At 46.1% G+C, this 9,417-nt stretch overlaps 1 pseudogene; it reads left to right on the top strand.

The window, feature by feature from the left end:
- The first annotated feature begins 1,880 nt into the window (after nt 1-1,880).
- On the top strand, nt 1,881-8,268 carry LOC136534658 (class V chitinase-like; annotated as a pseudogene).
- The last annotated feature ends 1,149 nt before the right edge of the window (nt 8,269-9,417 follow it).

Below are 9,417 nucleotides of genomic sequence, written 5' to 3'. Positions count from 1 at the left end.
CGCCTGCACCTACCGGAGTTGATACTCTGATTATTATCATATGCAAACTGATGATACTCTAATTCAAACGGCCTCACAGCTACCGGCATGTAGCAGAGAGGGCACCCACTACAACTACAACAAGGATCGCTGCTCGCACTACAGTTACGAGGGCTGCTCACTCATACTTGGCACCATTTCGGTTTTGAAGAAATATTAACCGAATTTGTTGTTAAAAAATAATAACTTACCAAAATCAGTTTTGGTGAAATTGATTCGGTTAACCGGTTAGTAATACATATTATATTTTTGTAGGAGATAATACACCAACATAATTGTATTCGAAAACATCTAACAAGAAACGAATGAAGTAATAAAACAAAAGGGGAAAGCAACAAATAATGCCTCAAACAAATAAACAGTCTCATAGAAATACATTTCCAAATAGGAACAATTTTAGTGTTTAATCTAATAGTAAGAAGAATTTTGGTTAAATCATTAATGCTAGCTAAAAACTTAATAAATAAATAGTAGCAAAGTTTTCACCGAATAGATCAAAAGTTTCGATTAACCGGCCTTTTCGGTTACTCAGTTTAGTTAATCAATTTCGGTGAATTACCAACCCCTAAGGGTATGCACACCTTGGATTTGACAATTTATTCATCCATCAATCCACACTTCTTCTTTCTTAAATAAAAAATAAAAAATTTTCATTTTCTCAGTCTAACTATCGTAAATTTAAAGTAAATATATAAAAAAAACTAGTATTTTAGATGTCAAATAAGTATCACAAAATTAATTATGGAGTCTATTTTCATAATAAATTTATTTAAAGATATAAATATTGATATTGTCTTCTATAATCTAATAAACTTGAGATTGTTCAGCTTCTTAGAACATTAGATTTTCATTATTTTCAACCGAAGTGAATTCAGTTTTATATCTTTATTCCAGTCTGTACTTCCCTGGGACTTTATTTCAATGATCTTATTACTATTTCCGTTAAATTTTCTGGCTTGGAGTTCTGCATCTGCAAGTCTCTGAAGTTTCTGCTTCTTCAGTAGAAGGTGCCTATTCAGGCCTTGTTTAGATTGCAAGTTTTTTTACTCTCTTTCCATCACATTAAATCTTTGAACACATACATGGAGTATTAAATGTAGATAAAAAAATAACTAATTACACAGTTTGATTATAAATTACGAGACGAATCTTTTGAGCCTAGTTAGACCATGATTGGACAATAATTATCAAATACAAACGAAAGTGCTACAGTGTCAAATACTGATTCCTAATCTCAATCTAAACAAGGCCTCAGTTCAGCTGCATATATAACTTTTGTTCTCAATCTCTCTCTCCAGTCTGCACTGAGTCATCAACGGTCGGGGACCCTCTACCGGTACAGTCCGTCACGGATCCTTTTCAAATTCCAATTAAAGTAGCCAATCATAAAAAACAGTCCGCTTGTTTGTACTGCTACTACTACCAACTAGTAGTAGTGCACATTTGCATGTGAACACTATCCCTGAGGCATAAACCAAAGGAGTTTTTTTTTTCCAGTGTAACCATGTCGGATTGTAATTACCGCACCTGTGCAGTTCAGTTACCGGAAGTCAAAAGAGCAGGCAATAGAGCTGTGTAGTTGATTGAGCTTTTTGCAGGCCATGTTCGACTGGTATTAAAGTCGACTGATAAGTCAACTAAAACTGTTTTATTTTATAGCTGATAAGTCGACTGATAAATTCAAGCGAACATGTCTTCGTAGTTTGCAAAGAACTAATCAAACAGCAGCATAGCAACACAAGCAAGATATCACCAAAATTTCTCTCCAATGAGACCAATACAACAGCAAGGGACACTGCCTCACTCGGTCACTCCGTTCCCCACCCACTCCCACCGGCACCATGAGCGCCACCCTCCGCCTCGCCATTGCCGTGGCCGTGGCCGTGGCGGTCTCGCATTCGCTTGCTGCCACGGCTCCTGCGCCGCGCGACGCCCGAGAGACGCCACCGGCGTCCACGACAGTGCGCGCCGGATTCTACCTCGCCGCGGACGCCCGTCTCCGGCCGCTCGATAGGCTCGACGCCTCCCTCTACACGCACCTCTACTACACCGCGCTGGCCGTGCACCCCACCACGGTGTTGAGTGTAATCCTGCATACACCGAGTCTGACAGATGGAGCAGCTCAAGGAAGCGTGGAGGTTTACTGAATGTGACTGTCAAGGCGGGAACTGGGTAAGTTTGAATCAGCTGAAGACAGTGGTGTGGTGACCGCGCCCACGTTCTCCTGTATCGAGTTGCAGTTATCATTTAAGTGTGTTTAGCCTATGTTTAGGCAGTTGATTTGCTAAGATTAGTGCGTGAGTTTGCTACTGGTATAAGTAGCTTGTCCAAGCACCCGTGTTAACTGCTTGGCTCATTTGTAATCGTCATGTGCTGTTCACAAACATCTGAGTAAAAGAGCTCTGTCAGTCGACAGTTCTCCCATGCTCTTCAGTGTTCAGTGCCTGTTTCACATTTGATCCATAATCCGGTTAGGATTAGCCACTATATGATCGTGTGATTTTTGATCCTATATTCAACAATTGGTATCGGAGCCATAGATCATACGATTGAGTCCACAAATACCACAAAGTTGAGTCCATGTCGTCCTCGGGAGGAGACGGTTCGCGGGGAGTCAGCGGCGGCGGCCATCATCAGGTCTTCCCGTCCCTGACGGCGACGAACTACACCAGTTGGTGCATCCGGGCGCAGGCGATCATGGAGGATCAAGGGTGGTGGGAGGTTGTGGAGTTGTCGGAGGGCACTTCGGCGGAGAAGCAGTCGGAGACGGTTGCAGGCAAGGATAGGAAGCTTCGATCTCACTTGCTTCAGTGTTTGCCTGATGATTTGCTGATGCAAGTTGCCACGAAGAAGAGTGGAAAAGAAGTTTGGGACTCTTTGAAGGCAAGGTTCGTGGGAGCAGTTCGAGTGCGGGATGCACGGTTGCAAACCTTGAAGAGTGAGTTCGATGGGTTGAAGTTGAAGGAAGAGGAGTCGCTTGATCAGTATACTGGAAAACTGACAGCTATGTCAGTCAAGTACAGTAATCTTGGAGGGACTCTGGATGATGCAGCGCTTGTGAAAAAATTGTTCGACACCGTGCCTGATCGTTACATCAACGTCATAGCCGGGATCGAGCAATTTTATGATTTGTCCAAACTTGCCTTTGATGAAGCTGTCGGGAGACTGAAGGCATTTGAAGAACGGACGAAGCGAGGAGCAGGATCCGTGAGCAACAATAGCAGCGGTCAGTTGCTGTTGACCCCGGCTGAGTGGGAGTCAAGATACAAGAAGTCTGGGGGAGGTGAATCCTCAGAGAGAGGAAGTGGTGGCGGCCGAGGACGAGGTCGTGGCCGTGGTAGAGGTCGGGGTGGCCGTGGTGACTCATCTGGGAGAGATGGAGCTAGAGGCACCAGAGATAAAAGCCACATAAAGTGTTTCAAGTGCCACAAGTATGGACACTATGCTAACAGGTGTCCTGAAGCAAGGAAGGAGGAGGCACATCATGCTCGTGCAGATGAAGGCAAGGAGCCTCAAGCTCTCATGCTTGCAGAGACTGAAAGTGTTGTCTCAGAAAGCAAGGGGGAGAAAGTGTATCTACAGGAGGGAGGGGTGATGCCAGAACTGCATCTAACTGGTGGAGGTGATTCATCAGGAGACATGTGGTATCTTGATAATGGAGCAAGTAACCACATGACTGGAGATTTGGGTAAATTCAGTTCACTTGATGAAGGAGTCACTGGCAAAGTGAGGTTTGGTGATGGATCAACTGTCGAGATCAAGGGCAGAGGGACAATATTGTTTCAGTGTAAAACTGGTGACCAATGGGCTCTTACTGAGGTATTTTTCATACCAAAGCTGAGAAGTAATTTAATTAGCCTAGGTCAGTTAACTAAAACTGGTCATAGAATATTGCTTGATGATGATGTCATAGAGGTCTGTGAGAAAAATCCCTTTAGATTGATCATGAGAGTTGGTAGAACACAAAATAGACTTTACAAGGTTGAACTGGAGATAGCAGTACCTGTTTGCTTCCTCTCTAGTGTCACTGAACAGGCATGGTTGTGGCATGGTAGATTGGGTCATGTAAACTTTAACTCAATGAAACTCTTGGCTGATAAAGGCATGGCAGCTGGTGTCCCTGAAATTGCACACCCAGATCAGTTATGTAGAGCTTGTTTAGCAGCTAAACAGACAAGAGTATCATATCCTGGAGTAGCAAAGTGGAGAGCACAGAAGAAGCTAGAATTAGTTCATGTTGATCTGTGTGGCCCAATTACTCCATCAACTGCTGGTGGGAATAAATATTTTATGTTGCTAATTGATGATTATTCAAGATGGTGCTATGTGTATGTGTTGAAATCCAAGGATCAGGCTCTTGATGTTTTTGTAAAATTCAAAGATGAAGCTGAGAATGTTACTGGGGAAAAAATTAAGGCATTAAGATCTGATAGGGGGGGGGGAGAATTCCTTGCAGCAGCATTCAGAGATGTTTGTGAGAAAGCTGGAATTCAGAGACACTTGACTGCACCATACTGTCCACAGCAGAATGGGGTTGTAGAAAGGAAAAATAGAACAGTGATGGAGATGGCAAGGTCACTGTTGAAAAGTATGAATATGCTAGGAAAGCTTTGGGGTGAAGCTGTGAGACATTCAGTTTACTTGCTAAATAGATTGCCCACTAAGGCAATGGCAGATAAAACACCTTTTGAGGGTTGGTGGGGAAGAAAACCAAACCTGGGATTTCTGAAGGTGTTTGGAAGCACTGCTCATGTCAGAGTTGCTGGTCCACACTTAAAGAAGCTAGCTGACAGGAGCAAGCCCATGGTATATTTGGGTGTTGATGAAGGATGTAAAGCACACAGATTGCTTGATGTGGCTGACAACAAAATTGTTGTCAGTAGAGACATTGTGTGTGAAGAAAAACAGCCATGGAATTGGTCAGACAACTCAGTTGAGGATATATCAGCTGATTTTCAAGTTGATGTTTCTGAGGGAGGAAGGTATGTGATGGACATTGTAAATGGTACTGATGATGTACAACAGGCACAGTCAGTGTCAGGGGGAGCATCAAACAGTACAGAAAATGAGACAGTAGCAGTCACTCCTAATCACTCAAATGAAAATTCTACAAATGCATCAGCAGTGAATGTAGCACATTCTTCAGCAAGTCTATTGCCAGTTAGTGAACAGTCACCTTCAGTTGGACAAAGCTCTGCTAGTAGTGCAGAGGAGAGTCTAGTCAGGTTCAAGAACTTGAATGAGATATATGAGATGACTGAAGAAATAGAGTTGGATTCAGATACTGAGGCTTTGTTAGCAATAATGGAGGAACCTAGTTGCTACAAAGATGCTGCAGGTGATGAAAATTGGCAAGCAGCCATGAAAAATGAACTGCAGTCAATTACAAAGAATAGGACTTGGGAACTGGGTTAAGTTGCCACCTGGGAAAAGACCCATTGGTCTTAAATGGGTGTTTAAATTAAAGAAAAATGCAGAAGGAGAAATAATCAAGTACAAAGCAAGATTGGTAGCAAAGGGGTATGTTCAAAAACAGGGAATTGATTTTGAAGAAGTTTTTGCGCCAGTTGCTAGACTTGATACAGTGAGGATGATCTTGGCATTAGCAGCTAACAGAGGCTGGCAGGTGCATCATCTAGATGTGAAAACAGCATTTCTCAATGGTGATCTTGAAGAGGAGGTGTATGTTTCTCAACCTGAAGGTTTTGAGGTGAAAGGGAAGGAGAAATGTGTACTGAAACTCAGCAAGGCATTGTATGGTCTCAGGCAAGCTCCAAGAGCTTGGAATGTGAAGCTTGACAAGAGTCTGAAAAGCTTGAATTTCACCAAGTGTGCTTGTGAGCCTGCTGTGTATACAAGGGGAACAGGAAGAAATGCAGTGATTCTAGGTGTTTATGTAGATGACCTGATTGTGACAGGAAGTGATCCAGCTAAAATCATGAAGTTCAAGATAGAAATGACAACTCAATTTGAGATGAGTGATCTGGGGTTACTATCATTTTATCTGGGTATTGAGGTTGATCAGAAGCTTGATTTCATCACAATAAAACAGTCCAGCTATGCTAAGAGGATACTGAGTCAGTTTGGCATGGGTGATTGTAACCCAGCCAAGATTCCAATGGATCCAGGGATCAAACTTCACCAAGATAAGAGTGGTGAGCCTGTGGATGCAACTGAATATAGGAAAATGGTGGGATGTTTGAGATATTTGCTGCATACAAGACCAGACCTAGCATATTCAGTTGGGATGACTAGCAGGTTCATGAAAAGACCTACAGTAATGCATATGAGAGCAATCAAGCAGATATTGAGGTATCTCAAAGGAACAATTGAGATGGGACTTGTATATACTCAAGTTGGAGGTGAAGAGGTGTTAGTGGGGTACACTGATAGTGATCTGTCTGGAGATTTGGTTGGAAGAAGGAGCACTGGGGGTATGGCTTTCTACTTGAATGGTAATTTGATTACTTGGTGTTCACAGAAACAGAAGACAGTGGCCTTATCATCTTGTGAGTCTGAGTTTATGGCAGCAACAGCAGCAGCTATGCAGGCTATATGGCTCAGAAATTTGCTAAGTGAGTTGACTTCAGCAAAGGGGAAAAGTGGTGGCACTGTATGTTGACAACAATTCTGCTATTGCACTGATGAAAAACCCTGTGTTCCATGGGAGAAGCAAGCATATAGATACCAAGTATCATTTCATCAGAGAGTGCATTGAAAGGGAACAAATTGTTGCAAAGAGAGTTGGAACAGCAGAGCAGAAGGCAGATTCACTGACAAAGGCTCTTGCAGCTAGAAGTCTGATGGTGATGAGGCATTTGCTTGGTGTTAGAGATCTCTGTGTATTACAGGATTAAGGGGGAGAATGTTGAGTGTAATCCTGCATACACCGAGTCTGACAGATGGAGCAGCTCAAGGAAGCGTGGAGGTTTACTGAATGTGACTGTCAAGGCGGGAACTGGGTAAGTTTGAATTAGCTGAAGACAGTGGTGTGGTGACCGCGCCCATGTTCTCCTGTATCGAGTTGCAGTTATCATTTAAGTGTGTTTAGCCTATGTTTAGGCAGTTGATTTGCTAAGATTAGTGCGTGAGTTTGCTACTGGTATAAGTAGCTTGTCCAAGCACCCGTGTTAACTGCTTGGCTCATTTGTAATCGTCATGTGCTGTTCACAAACATCTGAGTAAAAGAGCTCTGTCAGTCGACAGTTCTCCCATGCTCTTCAGTGTTCAGTGCCTGTTTCACATTTGATCCATAATCCGGTTAGGATTAGCCACTGTATGATCGTGTGATTTTTGATCCTATATTCAACACACGGCACCATCCACAAGCTCGTGCTCCCCACGGACCCGGCTAGGCGGGTCTCCTCGCCACCTTCTCCCCGATGCTCAAGTGTCCAAGAACCGGGTGCTCGAGACCCTGCTCTCTGTCGTCACCGCCGGCATTGCAGCAGGTACGGACTCGTAGACCGACCCAGCGTTCGCCACCATGGCCGCGGACCCGGCGTCCCGCGCGGCGTTCGTTGCCGCGGTCGTCGCGCTCGCTCGCGACAGAGGCTTCGACGGGCTCGACGTCGCGTGGCGGTTCCCAGCATCCGACGTCGAGATGGCCAACTTCGGGTTCCTCGTCTTCGAGTGGCGCGCCGCCGCGCCGCCGCGCCGCCGGGGTTCCAGCTCACCGCCATGGTCTACTTCTCCAACCATGTCTTTCACGCGTTGCTCCCGGGCGTGGACAACCCGTCCGAGGCCGTGGCGAGGTGCCTCGACTGGGTCAACGTCGTGGCGTTCGGCCTCCACCCGCTAGCCGCGGGTGTGACCAACGCCACGGCCTTCGACGCGCCACTCTATGACCGGGAGTCCCACTTCTCGGCGAGCTACGGCGTCGTGTCTTGGATCGACGCCGGCGTGCCCGCGAGCAAGGTTGTCATGGTCCTCCCGCTCTACGCTCGCTCGTGGTTCCAACGCAACAAGGCCAACAGCGGCGTCGGGGCGCCGGTGGTCGCTGCGGGGACGAAGCAGCACGGGAGCAACGCCACCGGAATTATGTCCTACGCCAAGGTCCAGAAAATCGCCGCTGCCGGCGGGGGCGGCTGGTGCGCGGTCACCACGACGGTCGACAACGCGTCCGTAGCGTCCTACCTATCCATGGGTGACGTCTGGGTCGGCTTCGACGGTGCGGCAGTCGTAGCCGAGAAGCTCGCCTTCGCAGCGCGGCGTGGGCTCCTCGGCTAATTCTGAGTTTTGTAATCGAAGAGAATCGTCGTTGCATAAATTGTGCAGTCTAATTTGGTTCAGGTGTAGCATAGCAGCATTTTCAATTCGCAAAAGGTATTACGTGACCGTCGCGCTCCAGGTCGTGACGGTAGCGCGACATCGCGACCCTGCTCGCGCGTCGCCCCTCTCCCTCCCGCACTCTTGCGACTACGTGCGCCCACCCCCGGCGGAGAGCAAATTGGATATGAACAAGGCTGACCTGGATATGAGCCAGGCCTATGACCGAGTTAATTGGTCTTTTGTAGGAGCTATGATGTTGAGGCTAGGTTTTCAGGAGGTGTGGGTTGACCACTGCCGCAAACGTTAAATTTGTCAGGTGTTTTTAGGTTTGTCGAGTGTATTCCTTCGGGCACTCGGCGAACAAGTTCTTTACCGAGTGCTGTGCTAAAAACACTCGGAAAAAAAAACACTCGTCAAAGAGTGGGTTTGACAAGTGTAAAAAAAACACTCGGCAAAGAGGGTGTTTGCCGAGTGTTTTCTTTTTTGCACTCGGCAAAGAAATAAAATCTTTTTTCTGAGACAGAAGGAGAAGAAAAAAAATAAAAAAAACTTTGTCAAGTGCCCAGATCTAGGACACTCGACAAAGGACAAAATCCTACTTAATTAACCGGCCCCAGCGCCCCTCCCGAGCACCCCGCCCTTCTTCTTCTCCAGCGCCTCTCCCCCTCTCCCTTCTTCTTGCCCGGTCGGCGCCCCTCCCCTCCCCCTTCTTCTTCCCCGGCGGGCGCCCCTCCTCTCCCTTCTTCCCCAGCGCCCCTCCCCTCCCGACCCCAGGATCAAGATGCCCAATAGGGGGGGTGAATTGGGCTAATTCTATTTTTTTTTGCAATAATTAAACTCTACAGTTAGCCCAATTAACCCATTATGCCTAGAAAGTGTTTCTATGGCTCTAACGCATAAAAGTTTAACACCCTAAGTTCCAATCCTACTCTAGCATAGCAATTCTAGCAATGTAAATAACAAGAATTGAATTGCTCAAAGTAAATGTTCAAAGTAAAGAGAGAAGGAGGAACGCGACGATGTTTTGCCAAGGTATCGGAGAGTTGCCACTCCCCACTAGTCCTCGTTGGAGCACCCACGCAAGGGTGTAGCTCCCCTTGATCTGCG

This window comes from Miscanthus floridulus, unplaced genomic scaffold, assembly GCF_019320115.1.
Source record: "Miscanthus floridulus cultivar M001 unplaced genomic scaffold, ASM1932011v1 os_2150, whole genome shotgun sequence".
Taxonomy (NCBI): domain Eukaryota; kingdom Viridiplantae; phylum Streptophyta; class Magnoliopsida; order Poales; family Poaceae; genus Miscanthus; species Miscanthus floridulus.
Note: the sequence above shows the minus strand (reverse complement) of the source record. Positions and strands in the feature narration are given on the sequence as shown.